Source organism: Scyliorhinus torazame, chromosome 4 (assembly GCF_047496885.1).
Source record: "Scyliorhinus torazame isolate Kashiwa2021f chromosome 4, sScyTor2.1, whole genome shotgun sequence".
In the NCBI taxonomy this organism is placed as follows: Eukaryota; Metazoa; Chordata; class Chondrichthyes; order Carcharhiniformes; family Scyliorhinidae; genus Scyliorhinus; species Scyliorhinus torazame.
In genome coordinates this window covers 269,465,654-269,480,445 of record NC_092710.1, presented here as the reverse complement: position 1 = coordinate 269,480,445, position 14,792 = coordinate 269,465,654, and the positions used below count along the sequence as shown (strand labels likewise).

The 14,792-nt window shown below is 51.9% G+C and overlaps 1 protein-coding gene across 1 annotated transcript in view; it reads left to right on the top strand.

Moving 5' to 3' along the window:
- The window catches only part of LOC140411728 (uncharacterized), a 477,774-nt gene that overhangs the window by 191,700 nt on the left and 271,282 nt on the right, over nucleotides 1-14,792 (top strand). The window lies entirely within an intron of this gene.

Below are 14,792 nucleotides of genomic sequence, written 5' to 3'. Positions count from 1 at the left end.
TTCCCAGCCCACACGAAGCTCATAACGCTCTTATCCACTTTTTTGAAAAAAGCCTTGGTAATCATCACAGGGAGGCACTGGAACACAAAAAGAAATCGCGGATGGACCACCATTTTGACCGCCTGCACCCTGCCCGCCAGTGACAGGGGCACCATGTCCCATCTCCTAAAATCCTCTTCCATCTGCTCCACCAATCTTCCTAAATTAAGCTTATGCAAGGTTCCCCAGTTCCTGGCTATCTGGATCCCTAGGTACCGAAAATCCCTTGTTACTCTCCTCAGCGGCAAATCATTTATTCCCCGGGAAAGACCATTCTTGACTCGCAAAGCAAGGCCCGTTGTCAGACATGACGGTGAGCGGAATTCCATGGCGAGCAAAGGTTTCTTTGCATGCCCGGATGACAGCTGATGACGTCGTGTCGTGCAGGCGTATGACCTCCGGATAACTTGAGAAGTAGTTAATAAGAATAATATAGTCCCTGCCGAGCGCATTTTAAGAGGTCCATGCCCACCTTCGCCCAGGGGGTCGTGACTAACTCATGGGGCTGAAGGGTCTCAGGGGGTTGCGCCGGCTGTAACCTCTGGCAGGTGGGGCAGTTGAGCATCATGTTGGCGCTGTCGTCGCTGATGCCCGGCCAGTACACAGCCTCTCGGGCCCTCCGCCTGCACTTTTCAACTCCGAGATTGCCTTCGTGCAGTAGTTCGAGGACAAGCCGGTGCATGCTGTGTGGGATCACGATCCGGTCCAAGTTCAAGAGGACACCATCAATGACGGCCAAGTTGTCCCGGACATTGTAAAATTGTGGGCACTGCCCCTTGAGCCACCCTTCCGTCATGTGGCACATCACACGTTGTAGAAGGGGGTCAGCCGCAGTCTCACGGCGAATGTGGGCCAGACATGCATCAGTGGCCGGCAGATTGGCCGATGTGAAAGCCACTTGTGCGTCGACCTGACAAACGAACCCCTCCGATTCGGGCGGTGTGTTGACCGCCCTGGACAGAGCATCTGCAATGATGATATCCTTCCCCGGGGTGTATTCAAGTTGGAAGTCGTACCTCCGGAGCTTGAGCAGAATGCGCTCTAGGCGAGGGGTCATGTCGTTGAGGTCCTTCTGAATGATGCTGACCAGGGGGTGATGGTCGGTCTCCACAGTGAACTGCGGAAGACCATATACATAGTCGTGGAACTTGTCGATGCCAGTCAACAGGCCTAGGCACTCCTTCTCAATCTGCGCATAGCGCTGTTCTGTGGGGGTCATGGCTCGCGACGCATCGGCGACCGGAGCCCATGACGCGGTGCTGTCCCGTTGCAGGAGTACCGCCCCAATGCCGGACTGGCTGGCGTCAGTTGAGATCTTTGTTTCCCGTGTGGTATCGAAAAACGCCAGTACCGGGGCGGTGGTGAGCTTGACCTTGAGCTCCTCCCATTCACTCTGGTGTGCGGGCAGCCACTGGAATTCCGTTGTCTTTTTGACCAGGTGGTGAAGAGCAGTCGTGTGCGAAGCAAGGTTAGAAATGAACTTCCCCAGGAAGTTGACCATCCCGAGAAAGCGCAGCACTGCCTTTTTGTCTGACGGCTGCTGCATGGCTGCGATGGCTGCCACTTTGTCGGCATCCGGCCGCATGTTGACCGTGAGATGTGGTCCCCAAAAAACTTTAGCTCAGTCTGGCCAAAAGAGCACTTGGCTCGGTTAAGGCGCAGGCCCTGATCCCATATCTGTGCAAAGACACGCTGGAGACGACTGATGTGCTCCTGTGGTGTGGTGGACCAGATGATAACGTCGTCTACGTAGACGTGTACCCCTTCGATGCCCTCCATCATTTGTTCCATGATGCGATGGAAAACTTCGGAGGCCGAAATGATGCCGAATGGCATCCTATTGTAGCAGTATCTGCCAAATGGAGTGTTGAAAGTGCACAGCTTCCTGCTGGACTGATCCAATTGAATCTGCCAAAAGCCCTTTGAGGCATCAAGTTTGGTGAATATTTTTGCCCGAGCCATTTCGCTCGTGATTTCTTCTCGTTTGGGTATGGGGTAGTGTTCCCTCATAATTTTGTGATTCAAATCTTTTGGGTCGATGCAGATCCGGAGCTCGCCGGAGGGCTTCTTGACGTACACCATGGAGCTGACCCATGGCGTTGGCTCCGTGACCCGGGAAAGCACTCCTTGGTCCTGCAGGTCCTGCAGCTGCTGCTTGAGGCGGTCCTTGAGTGGTGCTGGGACCCTACGAGGTGCGTGAATGACCGGGGTGGCGTCCGGTTTGAGCCGTATTTTGTACGTGTAGGGCAGTGTGCCCATGCCCTCGAAAACCTCCTGGTTGTGCGCGAGGAGTGAGTGGAGCTGCGCCCTAAAGTCTGCATCCGGGAAATCGGACGTGCCTTCTGGGGACAGAGTGTGTACCCACTGGACGAGGTGGAGGGTCTTGCACGCCTGTGCGCCTAACAGAGAGTCCTTCGAGGATCCTACGATTTCAAATGATAATGTGGCTTTGTGTGAGTTGTGTGTAACATCGAGCTGGCAGGACCCCGTGGCCGGGATGACGTTTCCATTGTAGTCAACCAGCTGACAGTGCGATGGCAGAATCGGTGGTTTAACCTTCAAGGTCTGGAAGGCTGACCATGCTAGGAGATTGGCGGAGGCACCAGTGTCCAGGCGAAATATGATTTGGGATCGGTTGACGGTTAGGGTGGCACACCACTCATCGCCCGGATCAATGCTGTGCACTGGCAGCGGCTGGTGGTTCCGACTTGGGGACATCCGGTTCTTGTGGATTACCGCAACGCGGAAGGGCTCCCTGTCTTCGGTATCGCTGGTCTGCATACTATCGGAATATGACTCAGTGTAGAGGGGTTCGCCCGCACGTCCCTGCGAGGCTGGTGGAATTGTTGGGAGTTGGCAGGTTGAGCTGCTCGACAGCAGACAGCATAGTGGCCCATCCTGCCACAGCGGAGGCATTGTCGCGCTTTGGCCGCACATTGCCGCTTTAAGTGGGCGGAGCCACGGTTGCCGCATGTTGTGATGTCATGGCGCATCACGTCCCTCTGTGTCAACGTCTCCTCTTTTGGCGCATACAAGCGCGGGAGGCCTCGGAAAGCGCGCAAAATGGCCGCCCTCTTCCGGGCCACGGGCCGGGAGGAAGTCGATCCACTGGACCCGCTCCGTCTCGTAGGATCCGAGCTGTGCCGTTTCGGCCGCCTGGATTTGGGAGTACCGGCTGGTTGCGTTCTCATGGAGAACGCAGGTCTCGATGGCAGTCGCTAGGGTGAGGCGCTGTATTTTAAGGAGCTGCTGGCGTAGAATGTCCGTGATAACCCCAAAAACTATCTGATCCCGGATCATGGAGTTGGAGGTGGCTTCATAGCCGCAGGACTGCGCGAGGATACGGCGGTGTGTCAAGTAAGATTGGAAAGGCTCATCCTTACCCTGCAGGTGCTGCTGGAATAGGTACCTCTCGAAGCTCTCATTGACTTCCACTCTGAAGTGTTCCTTGAACTTCAGAAGCACCGTCTTATATTTTGTTTTATCCTCGCATTTCGCGAATGCCAGGGAGTTATAGATGTGGATGGTGTGTTGCCCCGCCGTGGAGAGGAGGAGGGCGATCTTCCTGGTGTCCGATGCATTCTCCCTGTCTGTGGCTTCTAGGAAGAGCTGGAAGCACTGTTTAAACAGCTTCCAGTTTACGCCGAGATTACCAGCGATTCGGAGCGGCTGCGGCGGGCTGATGTTTTCCATGGAGCAGGATGGCGGATTTCTGAAAGGGTGCAGGTAAGTCTCACAGTCGCTGGTTAGCGTCCACTACTGGTATCATGTCGTGTTGGGTGTTCTGATGCACAAATGATCCAACATGGCTGTAGATGGTACAACTCAGTTTTATTGTCTAAACAACTGTAACAACTAACTATTGACTTGGGTACGTGCTTCACCAGCTAACCTGTGGACCCAGCCCTATCACTATCTTAGTGAGGCACTCAGCACATGGTCTATATCTGAGTGGCGTGCTTTGAGCTCTGTGCTCTGAGCTATCTCCTGGTAGAATGAGCGGGAACTGTGGTGTTCCCTGTTTTATAGTGCGTGTGCTCTCACTGGTGATTATCTGCGATGTTATGTGTGTGCTGGTTGGTCCAACTGCCTGTCCATCAGTGTGTGTGTGATTGCACCATGATATGCTGATGTGGATATCATGACAGGTAGTCTGAGTCTTCTGCCGAGTCGGAGTCACAAAATGGCCGCCCCCGTCGGTCGCACGTGTCAGGTTTAGAAGATGGCTGCCGCCACGATGGCCGCCCCCATGACTCGCACGAGGCCGATGATGCGTCAGAAAGGGGCGTGTCTGGCAGGCACGCAGCCACGTTGCGGGGCCTGCGGTCCTGTGAGCTCGATTTTCGGACCTGTTGGGCTTTTTGTTTCTGGACCTTGGGCCTGGTCAGGCAGATACTCGCGAAATGCCCCTTCTTTCCGCAGTCGCTACAGGTCAAAGAACGGCTGGGCAGCGCTGTCGTGGATGCTGGCCCTGCCCACAGAAAAAACATGATTTGCCCCCGGTCTAAGTGGGTCGCCGCGTGGCGCAGGCCCGTGGCGGGCCGAGTCTGGGGAAGGCCGAGAGGGGCTCGCAGGGTCCGTGGGATACTTGCCGAGGTTCTGGTATGCCACCTCCAGAGAGGTGGAGGGCAATACCGTTTCCTGCAGATCTTTCGCCCCGTTTTCCAGGAGTCGCTGCCTAATATAGTTCGATCGGATTCCAGACACATAGGCGTCGCGGATGTGTAGGTTCATGTGGACCTCCGCGGTCACATCTTGTGGGTTACAGTTTCTAGCGAGCATGGTGAGCTTTTCCAAGTACTCGTCCAGCGATTCCCCTGAGTGCTGCCGGCGAGTAGAAAGCAGATGCCGTGCATGTACCTCATTGATGGGTTTTACGAAACGCTTCCTCAGAATCTCGATCGCCGCGCTGTAGTTGGCCGCCTTCTCGATCAGGCCAGAGATTCTGTGGCTCACCCGGGCGTGGAGTAGGCGCAGCTTGCGAGGCTCGGTGACGGGGTCTGCTGAGGAGTCCAGGTAGACCTCAAAACACCGAAGCCAGTGTTCAAACATTTCTTTGACGTCCGGCGTACGTGCGTCCAGGTCGATCTTTTCTGGCTTGAGACTGCTCTCCATCCTATCGTAATCTGTTTATTAAATTGATATACCCTCAATTATGACACAAAGCCTTTAATAAACAGAGAACTTCGCCAGCCAGAGAGATGAGTGCTCACTGAGTGCCGCCCACAGGACGTCACCTTATATCCGGCCCCTGGGAGGTGGAGCTCCCCGCAAGAGGATGTCATCCTTCACACTGAGCTCTTGCTGCTTGGTCTCAAAAACCCGCTGCTCCTTAGGCAGTTTCTCTTGCTGACCCTCATGGAAGATGATATAGGTTAACATCGTCAAGACTGGGTTCTTTTCAGTCCAATCATGGACTTGTGAGGCGGAGACCGGCAAGGTGTCCATAAAATTTAATGTTGATACGTCCTCATCAGTCCCTGGTGGATATGGTGGTGGGGCGGGCGGGGATGGGGGGGTGGGATCGGGGGTCAGCTCAATGCTTCCATGTTTGCGATCGGCAAACCTGGGCAATATTCAAACACATACCCGTATGCTGCTAACATCGCTGTACCCGAGCAGATGCTATTGGCGGAATCGTCTTGTCCTCTTTAAACAATCCGAGCAATGCCTGTGGTCCATTATAATGGTGAAACTACGCCCAGCTATATACTGGTGAAATTCCTTCACCACAAGAACAACCCTTCTTCCTCTACTTGAGCATAGTTGCGCTCTGCATCGACCAAAACCCACGATGTGTAGGCTATTGGTCTCTTTATTCTGTCGTCCATGTGGTGGGATAACACTGCCTTGATTCCGTATGGAGAGGCATCCCAAGTGACCAGAAGGGGCTTTGAGGGGTCATAATGGGTCAACAACCCTGATGACGACAGTCGCTGCTTCACCCTGGCGAAGGCTTCTTCTTGCGACGCTCTCCACGCCCACACCTGGTGTTTTTTGAGTAGGGCATGCAACAGTGCGAGGATTGTCGCTAGGTTAGGGATGAATTTCCCATAATAAATCACGAGTCCTAAGATTGATCAATTCGGTCAGGTTGTCAGGCCTGGGGGCTTGTTTGATTGCCCGGACATCCTCCTCTATTGGATGTATGCCATCTCGGTCGACACGGTACCCTCAGTACGTGACCTCTTTGGTGTAAAAACTCATTTTCTTCTCTAAAAGTGTCTCAGAAAACCAGTGGAGGACTTCATCCAAGTTGTTCAGGTGCTTCTTTTCGGTGGCTCCGGTGACCAAGATGTCATACAAGTAAACCTCCACTCGTGGTAGTCCTTGGAGAATGTTCTCCATGACTCACTAGAAAATAGTGCAAGCTGACGACACCCCGAGTGGCAACTTTGTATATTCGTAGAGGCCTCTGTGGGTATTAATGGTCACAAATTCTCTGGAAGCCATGTCTATCTCCAATTGGAGGTATGTGTGACTCGTGTTGAATTTAGAAAAAAGAATGTCCTCCAGCCCGCTTTGCTTGGAGGTTCTCTATTCGCGGCCTCAGGTATCTATCCAAACGAGAAGGTTTTATCTGGTTTCAGTACGGGGACTACAGGCTCTCCCCAATCTGCAAATTGTATCGGCTGGATGATTCCTTAGGCTTTCCAAGCGGTTGAGCTCATCCTCTACCTTGTTCAGCAATGCGTAGGGAACTGGGCGAGCCTCTGAGTCTACATGAATCTTGGCCACGGCACCTTTGATCTTACCCAGGTCCTCCTGGAAAACTTCCAGGTATTTCTCCAGGACTTCGTATAACCCCCAGTGCCCATCCTGAAAGTCCACTGCAAGTCCAAATAGAGTCTCTGCAGCCAATCACGGCCCAGCAGACACGGACTGGAGCCCCATACTATTACCAAGGGCAACCTGACTCGATGGGCTGAATGGCCTCCTTCAGCACTGTACATTCTATGATTCTGACGGACCGCTGTCCGTAGGCAACTGGCGTCATTGTTCTAACCGCGATGGCTAGTGGTCCCCCTAGTGTAGGTTGCCAACTCGCCTCAGTGTCCCTCAAGTTAGATTCTCGACCTGATCTTTTCAAACATGTGCCATCCTTTCAATGAGACCGTAGCCCCTGTGTCCAGGACCATGACCATTCACCTGCACTGTGAGTTTGATGGGGCAACCCGCGACGCAGTGATGTAATTCAACTGCAGGCACTCATCTTCGTTGGGCTGTTCTAGGGAAAGGGTCCTGGCTCTAGGCAGGCACCTCCCTCGGCCGGAGCGACATGGTTGTTGACTGACCTGGCATGCTGGTCCCTGTGATTTCTCTGGCCACAGGTGCCGCACCTCTGTAAGTCCTCCTCCAGTGGTTCAGGGGAGATGTCACGCCTGGCTACAGCAGCTCTCAGCCGACGGACCTGGCCCTGATCGTGTTCGGACAAGGGCTGGGTCTCAGATGTTCTGTTCCGCTCGTCTGAATGGAGGGCGTCCTACATTATTTACTTCCATCACTGACGTACCATGGAACTCCTGGACTCGGTTCTCCGTACTCTCCCATGAGAGGGAGATCTCAATGGCCCTTTATAGATCCAAAGTTGGTTTGGCCAGCAACTTCCGCTGGGTGGCCATGCTGGTAACTCCGCACACAAGGTGGTCTCGTGGCATCTTTGGTAGGGGTGGCCCATAGTCACAAGCTCTGAAAGTTTGTATAAGCATGCCAGAACCGCAGTAAGAGACTCCCCGGGGTCTCTCAGCCATATTGAATCGATATCTTTGGACAATGACCGACAGATGGGTCATCGTGGTTCGTTACGACGCCACCAATTCGCCAAACAACTTGGAGTCTGAGTCTGCAGGGTAGGTTAGGCTCTTTGTGACACAGTCAGTCAAAAGAATCACCTTCTGGCAGTCCTCCCCAGTAATAGCTTTCGCGCTGAAAAAAAGCACATCCGCTCCATGTACTGAGCCCAGCCTTCCAGACACCCGTCAAAAGAGTAGAGTCTCCCGAAGAGCGGCATTTTCCAAACAATGCTAACCTTGTTCCTCTGTGGTGAGATGCAGCCGTGGTTTGAATGTCCAGCAGTGCCGCCTGTAGTTCTGCTTTGTCTTCGTCAACAATATTGTAGTCAATAAGGAGCCTCAAAAAGGTAAGTCAAAAGTAGTGGTATTTCCGACTCGCGGTTAGGAAACACAGCAACCAAGCAACATTCCAAGTCCCAGCTGGGACCATCTTGAGATGCTGGCTCCCTCTTGGGCCGGCTTTTATCTTGGGGAATTAACAAGCCCGATGTTGGTCCTCTGCCTCTCAGCAGGGGATCTCGTGTTCCACAGGCCCCATGGGGGAGATCACCAAGCCTGGGCACAAGAAATTGGAATTGATGGAAATTTAGCCAACCTTAAAGTGGATAGCATATTCTAATTTAAAAAACCCAGTTAATGAAAAAAGTCTAGTCTGTTTCTCAGCATCAAAAAAAAAAGTTTGTCTTTGGAATGCTCATCCTGTTCAGTGTCTGCAGCATTAGCTGGTCTTGTTTTTATCAGAGTTACATTGGATTGAGTGCATTTTTCCACTAATCATTTGGCAAGAATATTGATGGGTCCATTTACTTAGACAGGGTTGGAGTTTCAGTCGAGAACGTTTTGTATCTATTCATGAAGAATAATTTTAATTCCTCAGAATTCCTCATTCGCTTTGAATGTCTCTCTGACGGAAGGTTAGTCCACTTAACAGAACAGACTTTGGGTGGGAAGGTTTTGTGAGGGCCACGAAGAATCCAGCATGAGTTGTAGAATATTTACAATAACATATATATACACAACAGCAGCAGTAACTCCCTTGCTGCTCACTCCTCTCCAGCTGGTTCCAAACTGGCCAGCTTTATTTATGCTGGGAATCTGCTAATGATTTCTCCGCCCACCTCATTGGGGAAGCTCATACTCCCTAAGGATTGTGGGATTGCCATTAGTCCCCAGCCAGTGGTAAGCAGGCAGGTTATAACATTCCTCCCCCCCAAAGTCCAAGGAATCCACCGAAGACCCTGGCGAAGGAGGGCGTCTGACTCATTTTGCCGCAGGCCGGACACCATTTGCACGAGGAGCTGGATCGGGTGGCGTGTAACTAGACGGAGAACAGCGCTTCCGTGATGAACGGCGTAACGGTTATACATCCACGGCCCGTGGGCCCGCGGACAGCCCCTCTGAGGCGATTTGTCGGAGCCGGAGTCCACTGCCTCCGTCATCTCGGCGTCCCTATCTCCACGCAGTTCTGCAACTACCTGCGCAGGCTTTGAGTGCGGCACCAGAGGAAGATTGTGAGGAATACTCTCCACTGTGTTTGGTCTCTGTGGCTGTAGAAGTGAGCTCCGGGGGTGGGGAATCTTTGGAAGAAATGGTCTTCTGGACCGAATGTGGTCTACATGCTTGCGCTGGAGACGACCCTGGGCTTGCACCTGGTGATAGGGCCTGTTCGGCGACCCACTGGGCAACACCAGCAAAATTTCAAATGAACACTGGGTCACCGGGCACAAACTGCCGAATCAGCCGATGCTGAGAAAGGCCACGGCCCTGCCGTTCTTGTGTGCGGCGTACTTTTGCGCCAATGTCCGGGAAAACCATGCTAAGACGGGTGCGAAGTCTCCGGCCCATTAGGAGTTCCGCGGGAGCTACCCCAGTCACCGCTAAATTCCGATAGCTTGGAGGAAAATGCCCGCAACTCGCTTGGGAGCTGTCTATGCTGCCCACCATACAGCACTATGTGCCGAACCTTTGACAGGACTGGCTCTGTCTGGGTCCACTCACGGATCTGTGATGCCGTGACAGGCAAGGTGTCCATAAAATTTAGGGTTGCAACCACCTCACCGGTCATGGGGGTCGACATGGGGACAGTCGACAAAGGCAATTGGCTCAGTGCATCAGCATTCGCTATCTGGGTTCCTGTTTTGTGCTCCAGAGAATACTCGTAGGCAGCGAGCAACAAAGCCCAGCGCTGGATCCATGCGGAAACAATGGGCGGTATTGGCTTATCCTCTCGGAAAAGTCCCAGCAGAGGCTTACGATCAGTCACGATAGTGAAATGGCGGCCATACACATATTGGTGGAAGCGTTTCACCGCAAAGACCACCGCCAGGTCCTCCTTCTCGATCTGCGCGTACTTTTTTTCCGCTGCAGTCAATGTGCCGGGGAGACGAAAACTATCGGCCGCTCGGCCCCGTTCTCCATCTTGTGGGACAGGACGGCCCCAATACCATACAGAGATGCATCACACGTGATGAGCAAAGGCTCTCCAGGATCATAGTGGGTTAGTAATCCAGATGACGACAATTGTTATTTTACCCGCCAGAAAGCGGTTTCTTGCTGCTGACCCCCAAACCAGGTGTGATTCCTGTTTAGCAGAAGGTGCAACGGTGTAGTTGCCAGATTGGGGAGGAACTTCCCGTAATAGTTTACGCGGCCGAGAAAAGTACGAAGATGCGAAGTGTCAGTCGGGGCGGGGGATGTTGAATTGCGCGCACCTTCTGCGACGGGGTGTAAACCTTCGCGGTCCACCCGATAACCCAGGTAGACTACTTCCTTCACCTGAAAGACGCACTTTGTACGACCTAAACAGACTCCATCCTCTGAAAAGCGTCTAAGGACAGACTCCAAATTTTCCAAATGCTCCTGCTCCGACGTCTTTGTAATCTAAACGTCGTCTAAGTAGACAGCGACACGCGGTAAACCTCTCAAAATGTCCTCCATGACGCGTTGAAAGATAGCGCAGGCAGAGGATACCCCAAAGGGCAACCGTGTATATTCATACAGGCCCCGATGTGTATTACGGGTTACATATGGCTGGGAGGCAGGGTCCAGCTCCAACTGTAGGTAGGCGTGACTCATATCTAATTTCATGAACGAGAGTCCACCGGCAAGCTTCGCTTAGAGATCTTCTATGCGAGGCATTGGATATAGGTCGAGACAGGAAGCCGTATTCACTGTAAGTTTATAGTTGCCGCACAAGCGAACTGTGGCATCTGGCTTCATTAAAGGCACAATTGGCGCTGCCCAGTCAACGAAACAGATGGGCCTGATAATACCCAAGGACTCAAACGAGTGAGCTCCCCTTCTACCTTCTCGAGCAAGGTGTAAGGCACCGGGCGCGCCTGGAAATAACGAGGCGTGGCTCCTGGTTCGACTTGGATGCAGGCTACGGCCCCTTTTATTTTCCCCAAACTGAGCTGTAATACATCTGGGTACTGTCCTAGTACCCCCGTCAACTCTCCAGAACCTGTTTGGAGGATGTGCTGCCACTGCAGCCACAAATGGCACAACCAGTCCCGACCCAACAGGCTGGGCCTGTGGCCGTGCACCACGATAAGTGAGAAACACCCCTCCTGGCGTCCATAAACAACAGGGGTCATCGTAGTTCCTGCAATGTCCAACGGTTCCCCCGTGTAGGTGGCCAACCTGGCCAACATTAACCCTTACGGTTAATGTAAGGGTCTGTATACCCTGTTTGATGCGGTCGAATGTCCTCTGGGCGATCACGGAGACCGCTGCATCAGTGTCCAACTCCATCTCAAGCGGGTGACCATTGCCCTGTACTGTCATCTTAATGGGGGCCACAAGGGGAGCTGCCACACAATGCAGCTGCAGGCAGTCGTCCTCCGTCTCCACGTCCTCGGGAATAGTCGCCGCAGGTTCATCCACATGGAAGGTACGGCCCCTGGGTTGGCCCCAGTTTCTGTCGGAACGACGGCACCTCTGGCACCTCCAGAACCGGCATACGCGACGGGGGCGGCGCCCACAAGTCCGACACGGACATGGCTCCTCATCCATTGGTTCTGGAGAAGGTTCCCTTCAGGGAAGAACGTCCGGCGGCCACTGGCGTCGATCCGGACGTCGCCTTGCCCAAGGTACTGCAGGGGTGCGGGGAGACGCTTTTGGACGGAAGGGGTTGCGCCCCAAGGCGTGCACCTCCATTCCCTGTAGCTCCTGCACTCCCCCTTCTGCGCTCTATCGCGACAATACTATTTGAATGGCCTGTTGAAAAGTCAATGTTGGCTCAGCTAACAAATTTCTCTGGGTGGCCGCATTGTTAATACCGCAAACCAAACGGTCGCGTAACATTTTTGACAATGTCTCACCATAGTCACAGTACTCCGCAATCCTGCGTAGCCTGGATAGAAAGTCGGCAAGGGATTCTCCTTGGATCCTTCAGCGGTATTAAACAGGTAACGCTGGACTATCGTGGACGGGGTTGGGTTAAAATGTTGCCACACCAAGGTCACAATTTCATCAAATGTCTTGGTGTCCGGTGCAGCTGGGTACGCAAGGCTCCTAATCACCCCAAGCGCAGGCGGTGAGCAAAATGACTACCTGGTGATGTTGTTTGCCCGGAAATAGTAACGCATCCGTTGTGCGTACTGGTTCCAACTTTCCAGCGCAGCATCAAAGACATCCAAACATCCATACAGAGGCATGGTGTAACAGAAAAAGAACTTCTAACCTGTATCCAACAAAAATCCAGGGAGGTGGCTTCAGCAGTGTAGGCAGCTATCCACTTTAAACTTCGTCTCCAGTTTTGTGAGGGCCACGAAGAATCCAGCACGAGTTGTAGAATAGAAAAAAAATAACATTTATTTACAATAACATACATATACACACAACAGCAGCAGTAACTCCCTTACTGCTCATTCCTCTCTAGCTGGTTCCATACTGGCCAGCTTTATGCAGGGAATCTGCCAATGATTTCCCCTCACTGGGGAAGCTCATACTCCCGAAGGATTGTTGGGTTGCCATTAGTCCCCAGCCAGTGGTAAACAGGCAGGTTATAACAGAAGGATTCTGGAACAGGCCGCAGGACGAGGATCTTCCAAAACCTGTCCAAGTAACATGAGAGCTCTGTCCAATTCGGAAAGTTTCCGATCTTTGATCCCAGATCGGCTAATTCCAAATTGTGGGTGTTTTCAAACTTGAGAGGGGTTCTCCTTGTCCCCAGTGGGATGGTCCATTGTTCAATAGCCAACCTCGAAAGCAGGGAGACACATAAATTCTGGTCTTTTCCCGGGCGAACTGACATTGTGCAAATCTGGGTTTTAAAATCCTTCCCGGGTTAAGAGACTCTGCTCCCATTCCGCAGAGGCCGTTCCCTCCGAGTAAATCTAGTCCACTCCTCCACCATACCCTCTCCCGTCACCCATGGCACTTTTCCAAGCAATCGCAGAAGGTGTAACACCTTCCCCTTTACCTCTTCCATGCTGAACATCCCAGGCCCAAAACACTCATTCCAGGTTAAGCAGCGTTTCACTTGCATCTCTTCCAATTTGGTCTATTGCATTCACTGCTCCCAATGTGGTCTCCTCTATATTGGAGAGACCAAAGGCAGACTGGTGATCTGTGTGCATTCAGGACCCTGACCTTCCCGTTGCTTGCCATTTTAACAAAAGACCCTGCTCCTATACCCACATGTCTGTCATTGGCCTGCTGCAATGTTCCAGTGAAGCTCAACGCAAACTAGAGAAACAACATCTCATCTTCCGGTTAGGCACAGCCTTCCAGTCTCAACATCGAATTCAACAACTTCAGATGATTAGCTCTACCCCACCTCGACCCATTTGTTTTCATCCCATTTCATTTTAACTGTCTTTTATCATTTCTTTCTTTCTTGTCTTTCTTAATATATATTTAAACCGTCCCCCATCTTATCCACCTTTCCTTACCCTTTCTCCTCTTTGCTTCCCCCTTCCCCTCCCCCACATCTAGTTCACCCTCTGATGTTAGTTTCTCTGCTGTTTGGCCTTTCACATGTCTTGTTCTCTGGGGACTGTCATTAGCACTCTTTCCACTTGGTTTCTGTGGCCATTAGCACCCGGTTTCCCTGGGTTTCTGCGGCAATGCCTCATCTTTCATTCTCACTCCACAGTCTAAATATTTCCCACTTTCTCTGTCTGTTAGCTTTGACAAAGAGTCAATGGACTCGAAACGTTAGCTCTTTTCTCTCCCTACAGATGCTGCCAGACCTGCTGAGATTTTCCAGCATTTTCTCTTTAGTTTCAGATTCCAGCATCCGCAGTAGTTTGCTTTTATAACAGAGGTAGTCCCAGCTGTCACATTACCATTATTGGTAAGATGCCACTGAGAGTATTTTATACCTTCACATTGAGAAATCCAGACTTAAGAAAAAACTGAAAACCATTCAAACATTTAATGGAAAACACTTTTAAATTGTGTGCTATTTGAATAAAAATATTTTACTTCACATGCAAATGATGGTAAATGCTTTCATTGAAATCTTCTTCAACTATTGAAAATTGCATTAAATAGTGCCTTGACATGCTTTTGTAAGAGTTTAGAGATAAAAGGCTTTTGCTTGAGGACAGCTCAGCTGGAGAATACTGGAGGTGTGCCTCAAGATTTTTATCGTATAAAGGTGTACCATGACAGATAAAAGGCTGGGAACCACTGGTTTAGGGACTCTCCACTAACTCTGTTTCCGCCTGGCTGGCCAATTTACACCCTAAGTTAAAATCAGGGCTCAGGTACCTGTACCTCCTCTTATCTTGAAATCCTCTTAACAATCTTGAAGAACATTTTTTGTTGGACTGGCAATCAATCTCACTTGGGCTTGTGGAATACGAGCTCCCCTGCTGTGGGGCGGAGACCCAACATCTGGCTCGTTAATTCCCTGTGATAAAAGCTGACCCAGCAGGGAGCAGGCATGACAGGACGGTCCCGGCTGGAACTTGGAGTATTGCTTACTTGCTGTATTTCCTAACTGTGCAG